Source organism: Salvia hispanica, chromosome 2 (assembly GCF_029641045.1).
Source record: "Salvia hispanica isolate PSC_SH4W2 chromosome 2, Shi_PSC_v1, whole genome shotgun sequence".
Lineage (NCBI taxonomy): Eukaryota > Viridiplantae > Streptophyta > Magnoliopsida > Lamiales > Lamiaceae > Salvia > Salvia hispanica.
This window is the reverse complement of record NC_142693.1, coordinates 53907115-53923348: the sequence shown is the minus strand read 5'-3', so window position 1 is coordinate 53923348 and position 16234 is coordinate 53907115. Positions and strand designations below refer to the sequence as shown.

Genomic DNA, 16234 nt, shown 5'->3' with positions numbered 1-16234 from the left:
TTAAAGGGACTTCGATATCTTCTTATATGACTATCTCATTCTTTAGAAGAATGCTTGGAGTAGTCAACTAGGATTTAACTCCCACTACTGATTTTAACTCATCACTTGTCTCCTATGGTGTAGACCATTGAGACTTACTAGTATTTCTATGTTGCATCTCTATAAGTATTCTGAATCCCTTGAACCACCAACGGATTCTAACTTATAATGCATCAACCAGACTTACTTGACTTTCAAGCTATTTAACAAGCAAGTTTTTAAAATCTCGATAGTCACTTGAGTTAGACAAAAATCAGTTTGAACAATAATTAAGTACTTTCTTGGTCTTATAACTAAGTGCCATAAATACTTTATCATTCATTGTTTAAGAAGTTGAACTGTTGTTCGAAACTCAATCCTGTTGCATTTATATTGTTTAGATACTATGATGTATAATTTATTTTTCTATGGTACTATGATAGATACTCGAATCACATTTCTTAATAATGCACGCATTATAAAATAACATCGAACATCGCTTAATCATAAACAAGTTTATAAACTGAATATAAATTCATTCTAAACAAGACTGTACCAATAAAACAAGACTCTAACATCAAAACAAAACAATTAAGTGAGCATAAATAAATAGCTCCCACTGCAACAACTGCCCAACTGGATTAAGATCTCTCCTTTAGAAGTTACATTGTTATCTAAGTCATTGTCCTTCTTTAGAAGAGGTCAATCCGACTTACAATGCATCTTCACTTTGCCTTTTCACCTAATTGCTTTCAACAGACATTGATGACAATTCAACTCTTCCCTATTTCCATTGCTAGTCTTCTGTTCGATTGAACTAAGACATAAGAAAGATGCAGCTTTAACGAATTTGTCATCTATCATGTTTTCTTCCTCTATTAGTAATAAAGTGAATATCATGTAGAAGGTTTCCAACTTTTAAGTAACAACCTTCATACAATCACTTCCTATTACATTTGACGAAGAACTGAGTGTAGAAACTATTTGAGTAACTGAATCAGAAGATTCCTCAAAATATTCTATCTCTCGTGGATATTCCAATAGAATCTGGACATCGTCCTTATTGGATATTCCTCTTTCATCAATATAAACCAAGACGTGTCTTACTACTTAAAAGAAAGTAGTTTGACATTCTATCTCAAAGAACTTGTCAAGTACACGCATAAAATGCATTCTTAAACTTTCTTTATAGAATTTTGTCAAGGAAATAGAGGACATGAATTGGTGAATACAAACTTTAAGTTTTCAGCAATGAAAATCTTATCCATTTACATTTCCAGTCTACATAATTTTAGCATTCGAGTTTGATTTCTTTAAGGTTCGCAGACATTATTAAGAATTTGGCTGAGAAGAAATAAAACTATTTATCACATATTATGCTTGATACATAATCGCAAACAAACACAAAACAATTTATGTATCTCGAAACTGCCAAAACCAAAATAAGTATGCCTCTAGGAAGGCCATACAAATTCAGATTCCAACAATTTTCTGGTCACAATATCGACGAATAGTCCAGAGACCACTAAGGTGGCATGGCCGCCAAATATACTTTTACCATAAATATTAGAAAAGGATATAAAATCAAAAATAGAATCAAGAAAATAAAACATAAAATATCTTCTTCACTGGTGAACTACTTGGCGACGAAGTCGCCGAGTTTCTCCGGCGGTCGGACGTTTCATTTTGGCTTCGTCGTCGCGATGGACGATTGGGGCAGCACCTTGAGACTATTACCCCTGAGTATCGTCGGCGCCTCCTTCGCCACTGCTGTCACGTCCGGCTGGTGGTCTGGTCCTGGCTGTTGTTGCGGGATCGTATCACGGTCACATCCGAAAGAGTATACGGTTTCTCAACATGAACCCTCCTTGGGAGCTCACCGATGGATTCAGCTCCTGGGAGCCAAACTGCATTTCCACATACATTGATAGCAAAATAAGTTTGCAAACAGAGTAATTATTAATCGAGACAGAAGGTGTAAGAAGTCTTTACAAGGTATTGTTTGAGTCCAGAAGTAGGCCCCAAGTGCGATGATGATAATGATTTTTAGAGGAATGATTGTCCCACCAAAAACAACAGCTGGAAATTTTACAATATAAAGTTAATTACTGCCAACATACATAAAAAGGGTGACATTTTGCATAGCAAGTTTGAAAGTAGTGAGCTGAGAGAATCAAGAGGGATGAGTAGATGAGGACGAGAAGGTTTTGAGTGGTCATTTTTCTTGGATTCATATTTTTCCTACACAAACTTGTCATTTTATAAGGCAGCATCTATGACTAAGTCTTCTCTTCTTTCTTTGTCACAATCATAAATCTTAGTCAAAATGTACACTAATTATTAGGGAGGGATAAGATTGATTAGTTAGTCTCAAGTCTTCTCTTCTATAGTTATGGCCATGAAAATATTTAATAGCAGCAGGTCAAAACAACCAACCCACTATATTAAAAATTTAGTGGGAATTTTGCAAAATAAATTTAAGAGATTAATTTGTATATTTAAATTTTTTGTGCATGTTACTTTCATTTACTATGCAAAATATGAAAAGCTTTGTTGTATGATTATTACTCTCACGGCTGCATATCTTAACTACATGGTAAGTTGAATCTAGTTTTTACAAAAATTAAAATGTTAATGTTGTATTTGAATGTGTTTATGCTGATTTTGTAGGGATAAGAGGTGATGACTGGGTAACCAGAGTCAAGATTGCTCTTGGAGTTGCTGTATGTAGTTTTATATGTGCGTGTGCATATATGATAATTTGAATGTGCTGTGAGTGTTAAATATATCTATACATATTAGTAAGTGCCGTAAAAAGTTTATAAGAAAAGGTAGTTAATAGTTGGTTATATTATTAACTACCTTAATTAAAGGACATGTCTATTTAATTCCTATGTAATATGAAAAGATGTGCCTATTGCAAAGAGTCACGTTAAGTCTATATAAACGTGAATATGGTAGAGCATAAAAGAAAGAAAGAAATATACATACTGATATTACATATGTCCTTACGGCAAATATGTAAATATGCACTCACGGCATTTGGGCGTGTATACACAGATATACACATTAAAGTCTTGATTCTTTATCCTTAAAAGAATCACTAAAAGCTTGAGGTTAAAGAGGGGATAACATCAATTATGGAAGATCCAGTCAAAGATAGGACAAACATCAATTGGTGGATTTCAACCTCTACATCAAATGAACACTACAAGAAAAAGAATGGCTAGGGACGCATTTTTAATCAATTAGAGACGCCTTTTTATGTTGCTAAATATATCACCGACGCTTCAAAAAGCGTCCTTACTGGTGGCGTGCCAAATAAAAATAAGGACGCAAATAGTGAGCGTCGGTGAATTATTTTGAGATGCTTTTAAAGCGTCCCTAAAAACACAAATTAGGGACACTATTAAAAAGCGTCCCTAAATGCGAAATTGGGGACACTATTAAAAAGCGTCCCTAGACGTTTATAAACACATCGGGACTATTACCAAACCCTTTAAATCAAGAACACAACACAATTTCACTAGCTATGTAACTTGTACACATGATCAGTAGCTAAATTTCAGATCATAGCAACCATACACATTTCAAATACAAATAAAACTTCATATCCCAAATCTATCATTAATTCTGCAAGATTTCACCTTTACCAACCAACCAAATATCTTCATACATCGAAAACGTAGAGCCTTATAACCAAGACTCGACCTTTACCTTATACAGAACCCAAACTAACACTAACTTAACTAATATTAGTATTAGAAATGGCTACATAGACACCAAGGAGCAGACCTGGTTCAGCTTCTCTGTTTTCATACAAAACGATATGTTCGTGAGTGAAGTTGCACCTTGCTAGGCCGCAATCCACACGCTGTTAACATTCCTCAAGAGTTTTCTGTAGCACACAAGAGATAAAAAAGAAAGATTTTCTTTTTATTAATCAAGTCATGAAATATAAAGAGAATAAAGTCTTCTAACTTCAGAAACTCAATTAGAAGATGAAAATTAAATAGCTACAATAAATAAAAACATTAGATATCCAAGGATCAGTAGCTGACCGAATGAACTTCACAAAACAGATAAGGCCAAATTGGATGATTGTCATTCAATCAGATCATTAGGGTTTAGCAGCTACCAAACATAACCATCCGGGCAGCCCCTTTTGCTATTCACTCTACATCCTTGACTATTTCACTTTATGTATTTCTACAAAATGGATAGCCCTTTTGCCATAGATTCAATCACATTTATCCAGAAAATATAAAATGCAAAATTGGTGAATACAACTTACCTCTTGAATTCTCTTTCCAGTAACAGGGCATTTGGGAGCAATAACACTCTCCCTACTCTGATGCTAACGCGCTAGATTCCCTCCTATTCTTTCATAAACACAACACAACACAACACCCAATTTAGTCATACTCTAAAGGCTTCATCCATCACAAAATCAAAATCTCATTACCAATGATTTTACTTTTAAAACTGCAGAAAATCAAGCTCTAATATAGTCCGTTGCATCTATACAAACTAGGAAACCTAAAACATTCTGTGGCCTACGATAAAGAAAAATCTCGCTATAGATTTCAGAAAGTGTTGCAACCTTCAAATGTCATACAAACGCTAAAAATTGAAATCTAGTCAAAGCGCCTTACCCTTTCTATAGCTTCACGTTCCTCGGGAATAACTGTTATATCATGTGGCATTGATCTTGTTAGCTAGCCTAGTATGTTGTCAACACTGCATCAGAGAAAAGAACCACAAATTTTGGACCCAATCATATAAACTCACAACTGCAACTATGTTATCCGCATAAATAGAAATCTTATTGTACTCTTCTTTTGATAAGGCGAAGAAAATCAACTTTGTGTTCTTGAATCAATCTAATAATCATAATCATAAATCAACAATCACAATCAATATCATGTAATCAGAGGAATTAAAGTTACCTATTGTTCTTCTACAATGAAAGACCAGCGCGTAGTACATATCTTCCTCATTTAATCGTCTGAAAAGAACAAAACAAGACAAGATGGTAGCTGAGACTAATCACAATGCACAGAAAAAGGAAACACATTTAATATTTATACTCATATAAAAAATGGCAAATATATGTTCAAAGGGATACTATCAAGACTATAGGAAAAATACCTCTTCATTTCAAACAAGTCTGATTTCCAATGTAGTAAGTAATTGCCTCTCCAGTTTTGCACTTAAGAGACTGGCTGAAAATATCACAAGTAGAAGATGATATAATCAGAGTTGATTCATACAATATGTTCCCAAAATATTTCAAATTGACATAAATATCGAAAGAAGAAACTGGAAAGTGATAGAGAATTGAACCTGATTTATTGAATTGAACCTATAATTATAAATCGAATGAAATCAATTATAAGCACAGGAAATAGGAGATTATCATCAAACGAAATCAATCACAAGCACAAAACATCAGAATAAGCTCACGATTTGCCGATTTGAACCTGATTCATCTCAATACAGCTAAAATAACGAAGCACGAAGCACCAAATCAATCATAACATTTATACTGACAACACAACCAAAAACGACCTCAACATACCAATCCAATCACGAATCAGAGAGAAATTTCACCTCTTTCTCCCTGAGCTTAGCGAAGAAGCAATCGATGAGCCTTGGAGACGTCACCACGGTAGTGTGCGTACACATCGTGAGTGGAGGGTTTCGATAACGAAGGGGGAACGATGACCTTTACCGGTGGCGGCGGAATGACGGAGGCGCGCCGGCTGAGAGTTACAGAGCTAGGGATTGGAAGATGGGAGAGAGGGAGAACGATGGATCTGTTTCTATGAGTTTTGTTCCATTGGTAATTGTTTTAATCAACTTATTTTTCATTAATTTGTAATTGGCAATTATAATTTGGGGCGCAACTATACATGTGTCTAATTGGACTAAATTTGGGGACGCTATTGTTTTGCGTCGTGTATTTTGATGATTTTTCAAAATTTAGTAACGCAATCATTTGCGTCTCTAATCTTGTGTCGTTATTGAAAAGAGTTGTTGTAGTGGAAGAAAGCTTGGATGGAGGTTGGTGATCTTATCTCCACTTTATAGTATAAATGTTATGGTTGAATTAATTCAAATCTAGAATTAGATTTCATTATAGAAATCATTAAAGCATTGAGAAATGGCTTACAGTTGGTATCAGAGCCAACTTAGATTTGGTTAATTTACCATTTATGTGATTTCAAAATCGAAATTTGAATTGTCTTGAATTTTTCGATTTTGGTTAAATATGCTTCCGCTTATGTGTTGGGAAATTGTTTTATGAAATGTTAAAATAATATAAAGATATTATACCCATTAGAGATTTCAATATTTAAATAACATATAACTTGTTTATCACCAAAGTGGTCTTGTTATATTGCATTTATTTATTGAAAATGATAAATATTAATTAATTGATCATGATTATAGAGATGCTATAAATGACATAAAAATTTGATTGATCAATTATTTTTTATTATCTATATACTGGGAGATCACCCAAAGGTGGATCATTGTATATAGTTAATAAATACAAAAATGATTAATCATTTATTCATGTGTCATTTAGTATGTACACCCAAATGCAACATGCTTATTTGATATATGTTTAGTTTGATTAATTGTTAAATTATATATTTAGCATCGCTGAAAGTACATGTGCTTAAGTATTACCCAAAGGTTATGTAACATCCCGGAATTTAGAACCCTAATTTCAGAGCCCTAAAATTTATTATCGATGACGTGGAAGATGTGAATTATTTGATAAGTGAAATTATTACATGAGTTTATTTGATTGAGAAGTTTGAAAAGTCAAATTTGTTGACTATTATGATGTGGCATTTATGAGATGAATTATTTGATTAAGGGTGAGTTAGAATATTAGAGAAAATTTCCATAAATACTAGGCACTATTTCTTTGTGATTTTCGAAAATCACATGTAGAAGGAAAGGAATTGTTTTATTTTAATTGATCCCTTATTTGATTTCCTTCCATACCTAGAATTTAAATATTCTACCAAATCTTTCCATACCTCAAGAGATCTTGCCTTACCCTATTCTAGTTAATATAAAAAAAAAATCACATGCCTTAATTAAAGCATAGTACACGCCTAGTTTCATTCTCCAAGTGGGAGGATTCCTTTTTATATTTATTTATTTTGCTCCGTGATATTTTATTCTACTCCGTAAAATATACCAAAACGAAATCTTGGCTAATTGGGAGCCATATATTTCGAAAATTTCATGTCTTGACACCCTATTCTATTTTTGTTAATTCTTCTTCCCTACTTCATAATATTTATTTATTTAATTGTGGAGAATAGAATCTTACCATGTATTCTAAAGATCTTCTTGGACTCTATAAATAAGAGCCAAAACCCCTAACCCTAACGTCATTTTTTCGCCCCCTCCCCTAAATTTTCGTCCCTCCCCTCTCAACTCTCCCTCTCAATTTTCTTCTACCTTACTCCATAAATCTTGCATCCTTTGAGAAGAAATTGAAGTTTGATCCAAGGATTCTTGAAGAACCAAGCCTTTACTTATTTTCTACCGATCGTTTTTCTCAAAAAGGTGAAACCTCGGTTGCAAAGTCAGATAAAGGAAAAGAGAAACTTACTTGAAATCTAAGCAGTCGAGGTGGGCTTTATTCTTAAACTCTTTTATTTCTTGCAAAATATTGATTGGTGTTATAAGGGTGGTTTAACTGTTATGCCATGCCTATATTTGTTTTATTGTGATATTGTGCCTGAAGCCTAGTTTGTGAGTTCGCTCCATTGGGCCAAGGTTTTGGATATGTTATACGAATTCGGGTCTGAGTACGGGCCGCAAACCCTACCAGGCTGTGTACACGAGGGGATCGTGAGCCGTCCTTGCTAGTCGGCCGGTCTCGTGGGCGAAAAGTGTGGCCACACTTCCGTCGCACCATGGATATGATTGTTATTTTGATGAGAAAATGGGGAGTTGTTTGATTGGCCAATCTATGAAAATATTTTGTGATACTCGATGATATTTTATTTGATAAATTGTAAAACTCGAGTTCACTTGGTAAGGGTGGCGTAACTTATAAAATGTTTTGGCAACGAGCTCACTGAGTATTTAAAAATACTCAGCCCTGCATGTGTTTTCCTTATGTGCAGGTTGAATGACGACGAGCGGTGGCGGGTGTTGAGCATGATAATTAATTAAGATGAATGTTATGAACTTCAAGCATAGTTGTGTCTTCATACATGACTATTCTTTCTCTTGGTCGTTTTCCGCTGAGTTTTGATGCACCTTAGAGTTCGTCGTTTTTGGGATATTTACATCTTTCCTTCGATTTGAGGCCTTAGACTTTTTCTTGTGATTTTATCTTAAATATTATGTCGTACTCTTGAGAATTCGATCGTTATTTATGATACCCCTTTTCTCTTTCTCATTCGAGCTTTTAGGCTAAGTTGTCGCTTTAAATACTCTGATAGTTCTTTTAAATCTCTTGGTCAAAATTCTTTAAATGAAACCCTAGCCTTGTTCATTTCTTCGAGTCCGTTTGGTAGCAGTTGCCGCATTTATTGTACCCTAGGAGAGCGGGCTGTTACAGTTGGTATCAGAGCCTCAGTTTCTTTCCGCTCTGGACCCAAGAGTCTTTGTTCAAAATATAGAAACTATTCCTTGTACTCTTCTACTAATGAGCTAAATATGGAAGGCTCAACACCGCACCTCGTCCCGTTCAACCATGAAGAAAGAGGTACAATGTATTACTATGACTTGTGATTTAAAACTTTATGCTTTTGAAAATTTTCAGTTGAAAATGTTATTTTTGGTGAAAAGCATGCTATGTGGTGATTCCTAATAGTTAGGAAATATTATGAGTTTGTGAAGCGATGCTTCCCGAATGGTGATCTGTCAAGTATTGTATGCGAGTTTGTGAAATTGTGAAATGTGAAATGTGATCACTTAGCTGCTACGAAGCAACTCCTATGTGAAATATGAAGTAAATACTATGGCTTTTGGAAAATGTGGTGAGGTTATGAAACGGGAGACACTATACAAATGTGTAATTGCTTTCGTTTAATAATGAGGCATGATGTATTGAGGTATGATTGTGAACACGTGTTGCTTGATGTTGAGATTTGCTATTACGTATTCAAACTGTAAATTTAACTTGAAGGACGTACATGTTGATTACTTGGAAGGCAAAAATTTTAATGCATATTTGGTTGAAAATATATGATTTTGAAATTTTGAAGGTGAAGTATGACGCATGTGTAGTTGCAATTATGTGATTGTGAAATAGATGGACATGAACTGCATGAAGTTGGAAATGCGATTTTGTGGATGATGCATTGACTAAGTGCTAATCTTTACATATATTAATATACGATGCTTGATATGCTATGGAACATCAAATGAATTATGTGGTGAAATATGCTATTCAAATAAACTTGTTAATTGTACAATATATATATGGATGAAGTTTGTGTGGTAATGGGGAACTTTTGAACTTTGTTGCGAATATGATTACGTGTGAATTATGTTGAAATGTTGCGATGCTTAGATCTGGACTACTTGGAACCTAGCATGACTTAGTATACGATCACAACGCTTATATCAACAGTAGAAATGCGGAATAACTAGTATGAGACTCCAAGCTATGCTTGAAATTATAGAGTGCCTAAGAAGTAGGCCAGACTGGACGTACTAGAACTTAGTTGTAAGTTGACAACTGCAGTATCACTTTCCTGAGTGGTAGAACCAACGAAAATAAGTATACTTCGAGCCTTGGTGTACCCTTACAATGGCGAGATCATACCAAGATCTAATAAAACTATGCAGTCTTGCATACCATGCCAAAGTGGCGACGCGACACCAATACGACGACGTTTACGACACATTAAGACCACGTGTGTAATGGCAATCGAAAAGACTATGTGACACGGCAAGAAGAACACTTTGAAGATGCGACCATCAAATTTAGTTATTTTCGACGATACGATGAATCTGGACTTGGAATCCACGGGTTCATAGAACGACGTTACCATGATCAGGCTCGGGAGAGATGTGCGAGGAAGTGCGACCTTGTAGTTAGAATGACCGATTTTGTTTTAAATCAACAGTACTTACTTGGATCCTAAGTTCTTTTCGGGACGTTTTGAATAACCATGAACCCTTATCTATTTAAACACCTCGTTTGACTCGCAATTTGCAAGTGATACCCATTATTTCTTTTCCTATATCGAGTCATGACTCACTTGGCGTGAAATTTGTGTTTGCCCTTATAACTTTGGACCTCTTGCTTGAGTAGTATTCTTCGAATTCATAGAACAATATTCGATTTTATGAGCTTCCGTCATTGAACTTCATTCCTAAGTTGTCTGTAGTTATGACCTTCAGTGTGATCAAATCTCCAGACCTGCTTTTCTTCAAAGGATGGAATATTCTTCTTGGAACTTTGGTTCACCCCTTTATCTTATAACCATGTTTGTTGCAAGCTCTCTTTGGTAGAATTGAAATTCTTTTAGCTCGGTTTCACTACATATATTGTTTCACCCTCAATGACTTTTCTTTCTTCAGCACCAAGTTAAGGCTATCATGTTCTCTTCTTCCTTAACGGTTCTGAAAAGTTCCAATCACTTCGAGTTGCCCTCAACAAAACCGTTGAACCATTATCGGTGCTACTTCATGACATTTGTCTATATTTCTAAACTTTGACGCGGCTGATCGTTTTAGGCCTTGACATGTTTCGATCAAAAACCGTTGTCCGAAATTTTTGCAAATTTTATCGGGCAGTCTGGTATGGGATTTAAGATTTCTAAAACTTTTATTCACCTTACCATTTTACTTTCGCATTTGCGTTACTCCTTTTCGTTCGTTGTACTGAGACCCCTTCGAGACCACATTTTGAGATTTCTATGGGGAATTCGCACCTTCTTAATATTTTATCTTGCAATGAGTTGTTTCTACTCTTTTCTACCTCGTGGCGCGAAATTGAAATTCGCACTTTTCTACTACCTTATCTTGCAATGAGTGGTTTCCACTCTTTACTACCTTATTTCGTGAATGTACTTGCCCATTTTGTTTTCTTCCAAGTATCTTTCATCTTGCTGTGCAACTGTCCCATGTCTTTTCTTGCGCAACTGCCTTCTTTCAATATTACTGCGTGATCATTCCTAGAACCCTACTTATAGGGAGAATCATAATTTTTCCAGTACATCAGAATAGGTTTCACCCCGTTTTTCGTGACCCATCCCATGTTCTTTCGAGCTCCCATCAGAATTAAATTCTCAAGCTCTATGGGTTTTCTTGATACCTCTAAACTTTTTAATTCTCAGAATGGACGAGTTATGTTCAATGGAACTTAGTCCTCGCTCAGTTTCAAACCAATTGTCAATGATGAGATTTGAAAGTGTCAAGCTAGAGATGTTATTCTTGTTTCCTTGATAAAGTTCGGAGCCTTTCCGATGAAAGACACTTTGTGGTGCTTCTTCGAATTGAAATCGGTCCATATCCAAGTTAAGACTGTTTGATTAAAATTTGAGTTCTTAATACATACTCTGAGTTCTTGATGCGACACGGCAAGGGAAGGCGATAGCTTAAATCTTTTAAGATACATGTGGGAAAATAAGTTCTACAGACAGACACGCGCTGAAATGATACACCAACAAGAGGTGTAGGCAAGACCAATAGAACGAGACAAGAAATATTTCGCATTTACGAACTGCTTATATCGAGCTGCTAGGAAATCGAATGTCGTGTTATAGAATTTCCCGAACTTGTTCGAACGTAGAAATCGTACTAGGAGAACTTAAGTTAGTCGCTTACGATCTGCGAATTTTGGCGATGAGAGATGTCGACGTAATCTTAGGAATGGACTGGTCGACCGCTAACTTGGCGACGAATCGCTGTGACGAGAAGCGAATATCCCTACACGCCCCGAATAAGGAACCCATCGTATACTACAGAATCTCGATGAACCGGCGAACCGCTATAATCTCTGCGCTACAAGCCACCGCGATGATAAAGAAAGGACGCCCCGCCTACCTTGTCTATCTCAACGGAGAGGAGAAGGAGGAAAGAAGGATCGAAGACGTCGCTGCCGTGCGAGATTCTTCCCGATATTTTCCCTGAAGTGTTACCAGGACCGCCGCCAGATCGACAACTAGAATTCACGACCGATCTCGAACCAGGAGCCGCACCTGTGTCCTTAGGCGCCATTGAACAAATTGACCCTTAAAAACAACTACCCACTGCCGAGGAAAGATGACCTGTTGATCAACTCCGAGGAGCCGGCGTGTTTTCAAAGGTGGACTTAAAATCCGGATACCACCAGCTGAAGGTTCGCAAGGAGGATATACCAAAGACCGCTTTTTGCACGAGATATGGTCACTATAAGTTCGTCGTGATGTCGTTCGGTCTAGCCAACGCCCCAGCCGTATTTATGGACCTGATGAACCGAGTTTTTCCACCCGTACCTAGATACGTTCGTCTTAGTGTTCATAGATGATATCTTAGTCTACTCGAAGGATGAGAAGGAGCACGCGGTGTTGGTGCACGCAGCGGAAGAGCATGTAAATAAATCACATAATAATCAGATCTATTTAGCAGATTATTTAGACAAAATCTATTCGCGTAATTATCACATGTATCATGCTCATAACTTGAATTAATCATGCTTTAAGAATATTGAAAACCTAAAACATGCTTTTCTACGGAGTAGAATAATACCTAATTAATTCTCCAAAGAATTGAAGATGGCTAGCGACTTCTCCACGTGTAGCTTTAAGTACTAGACCACAAATCTTCTCTCTGGTTCCCGAACTGTACTCTAATATCAGTGTGGGCTGATCTTACTAGAATACTAGGACTTAAATAAAGAAGACAGAAGAAATCCTTTTTGGAATAGGACTCAAATTCGAAATCTCCTACAGCTGGGAGAGATCGAAATTTTCGAAAATTGCAATATGAGATATTGTGTATTTTCTGTCTCCTTTATTCTCCTATTTATATTAAGTTCCTTTTTGGGCCCAGACAGGGATCTATGGAAGGCTTTGGATATGGGCTCATCCAATTTACTTTTTACTAATTAAATTGAACCCACAATTTAATATAAGTTATAATTGGAATATTACGAGCAGCCACTACAGAAGTAATATTGAACTCTCCCCATCCAAATCCGAAATTATAAGTAATCCGGGTTTCCGTTTATCTTTCATTTCCCGTGCTTAAGATTAATATGTCCATTAATTAATTAATGTCTGCTATTGACTTAATTAATTAACTTCTTATTAATTCCAAGAGTGGACTTAGCATGAAACACTCATTTATTATTCATAGAGTAATCATACTCCAACTAGCTAGGTTCCGAATAATAAAACTTAGTTTCGCGCTCCTCTTGAGGACATTATCAAACGAGACTCACCTCGTGCACGATTCAATATAATAGCAATCCTAGCACCGCTAGATATCGATCACCACTGCCCAATATATCAGGATAATTGGGCTACGAAAAACCCGCACCATTTGATAAGTCAAAGCAATGCATAATCAATACCGTATGCTCAATGCTAACCTACATTGATTAAGAAATAAATATTTATCAAGACCTCGCCTTTCAGTAGATAGCCCAAGGCAAGTCTTGCTGTTAGATCCGTTCAATGCTATACCACACCAATGTCATCTTATTTCAGTAAGGCTTAGAAATATACGGACTGACATTGCAACCTTTCTCGATGGGTAGTCTAATTCCATCTAGGTTGTGAAATTCATATTTTTCTTTGTTTAGAACTGACCGTATTACCTTAAAGTGGACGACGCCCACAACCGGTCTACTAAAACAAAGACTTAGACTTTGTTAAGTTAACTTATACATTTAAACATGCATTAACATCCATTAAATGTAAAACATAACAACATTATGACAAAAATAATCTGTTTTATTCATTGGAAAATAAAATAAGAGTTTTACAGTATTCAATCACTCGAAACGTGATTTCTAGTATACAAACTCTAACAATCTCCCACTTATACTCAAAACACTTTCGAGTATACAAAATGTGCTAACGTCTAAATCTCCCACTTATACTGAAAGCGGATTGAGGTCTTGAATTAGTCGAACTCCCATTCCTTCAACATGGCTTTCATACGGCTTTACCGCTAACGCCTTCGTGAAAGGATCTGCCAGGTTGTTTTCTGACTCAATCTTGACCACTTGTATGTCTCCTCTCTGCACTATATCTCGAATGATATGATACTTCCTCTCTATGTGCTTGCTCGCCTTATGAGCCCGTGGTTCCCTCGAATTTGCCACAGCACCAGAGTTATCACAATAAACGGTGATGCGCTTGGGCATATTCGTAACCACACCTAAGTCCAGAAGGAAGTTCTTAAGCCATACAGCCTCCTTTGCAGCCTCCGAAGCGGCTACATACTCGGCTTCCATGGTAGAGTCTGCAATGCATTTCTGCTTTACACTCTTCCAAACTATAGCTCCACCTCCTAAGGTAAACACATATCCGGAAGTTGATTTTCTCGAATCCAGATCAGCCTGAAAGTCTGAATCTGTATATCCTAAAGGACAGAGCTCGGCTGCATTGTAAACTAGAACATAGTCCTTAGTCCGATTAAGGTACTTGAGTATGTTCTTTACGGCAGTCCAATGTCCTTGGCCGGGATTTGATTGATATCTTGCTACCATGCCAACAGCAAAGCAGATATCGGGTCTAGTACAAAGCATAGCATACATGAGACTACCAACTGCCGAGGCATATGGTATTCTTCTCATCTCTGCTATCTCAGATGCTGTCTTAGGACACATCTCTTGAGACAACTGGATGCCATGTCTAAAAGGTAGGAAACCTTTCTTGGCATCTTGCATGCTAAAGCGTCTAAGTACCGTTTCGATGTAAGATTCTTGGGATAAGCACAACATTTTCTTACCTCGGTTCCTAAGAACCTTGATACCGAGAATGTGTCCCGCATCACCCATATCTTTCATCTCGAACTGGCTGGACAACCAAGTTCGCACTGATGACAACATCTTTTTATTGTTTCCAATTAGAAGAATGTCATCTACATACAAAACTAAGAACACAACATTTCCTTTTTCAACCTTCTTATACACGCAGCTTTCATTAGGGCATTTTTCGAATCCAAACTTTTGAACAGTTTGATCGAAACACTGGTTCCATGATCTAGATGCTTGCTTGAGACCATAAATGGCCTTCTTAAGCTTCCAAACCATGTGTTCCTTGCCCTTCACTACATAGCCTTCGGGTTGTTCCATGTAGATGGTCTCCTCAAGACTCCCGTTTAGAAACGCAGTCTTAACGTCCATCTGCCATACTTCCCAATCCATGTAAGCTGCTATAGACAAAAGTATACGGATCGATTTGAGCATGGCCACTGGGGAGAAGGTCTCATCGTAATCGATACCTTCCTTTTGGGTATACCCCTTAGCCACTAGTCTTGCCTTGAAGACTTTAACTCGTCCATCGGGTCCACGTTTACGTTTGTATATCCACTTGCTCCCAATGGCAGTACAGCCTTCGGGTAGGACAGACAAATCGTAGACGTCTTTGTCTAACATAGATTGTAGTTCCGAATCCATTGCTTTCACCCATTCGCAATGATCGACATCAGCCTGCGCCTCTGCAAAATTCCAGGGATCCAGTACATTGCTGTCCGAGGAGTGATCCATACACTCACCCAAACCAATGTATCTATCGGGCTCATGAGAGACCCTCCCACTGCGGCGCGGCACTACAATATCTGGAGTATTAGTTGAAGTTTCTGGAATTGTTGTTACACTTGGTAATTGTTCTTGGTTAATGGAAGTTGAAACTTGAGTTAGCTCTTCTAGAGCAATCTCACTGCTGGACTTATGATTCATTACATAGTCTTCCTCTAAGAATGTGGCATGAGTGCTCACAATCACTTTCTGATCTCTGAGACTATAGAATTCATAAGCTTTCGTTCCTCTAGGGTATCCTATAAACACGCAAACCTCAGTCCTAGATTCCAGCTTAGTTGGATCCTTTTCCAATACATGAGCCGGACACCCCCATACTCTGAGATGTTCTAGATTGGGCTTACGCCCATTCCACAACTCATATGGGGTAGTAGGAACAGATTTAGAAGGTAAGACGTCTAAGAGATAGTTTGCAGAAAGCAAAGCATGACCCCAAAACGAAACAGGTAACCGTGCATAACTCATCAT

General features: G+C 37.0%; 2 long non-coding RNA genes and 1 pseudogene across 3 annotated transcripts; 1 reads left to right on the top strand and 2 right to left on the bottom strand.

The window, feature by feature from the left end:
• LOC125197355 (probably inactive receptor-like protein kinase At5g41680) overlaps window positions 1-16234 on the top strand; it is a 47128-nt pseudogene that overhangs the window by 16014 nt on the left and 14880 nt on the right.
• LOC148932642 (uncharacterized) lies at window positions 1555-2224 on the bottom strand. The gene is made up of 2 exons (XR_016134947.1): window positions 2011-2224; window positions 1555-1925 (listed from the first exon to the last, which is right to left on the bottom strand). It is a non-coding gene; the product is annotated as an uncharacterized LOC148932642 (long non-coding RNA).
• On the bottom strand, window positions 3735-5833 carry LOC125202533 (uncharacterized). 2 transcript variants are annotated; one of them, XR_016135015.1, is made up of 5 exons: window positions 5632-5833; window positions 5170-5243; window positions 4968-5026; window positions 4674-4758; window positions 3735-4395 (listed from the first exon to the last, which is right to left on the bottom strand). It is a non-coding gene; the product is annotated as an uncharacterized LOC125202533 (long non-coding RNA). The 2 variants fall into 2 exon arrangements; XR_007173116.2 differs by having other exon boundaries at window positions 4333-4400.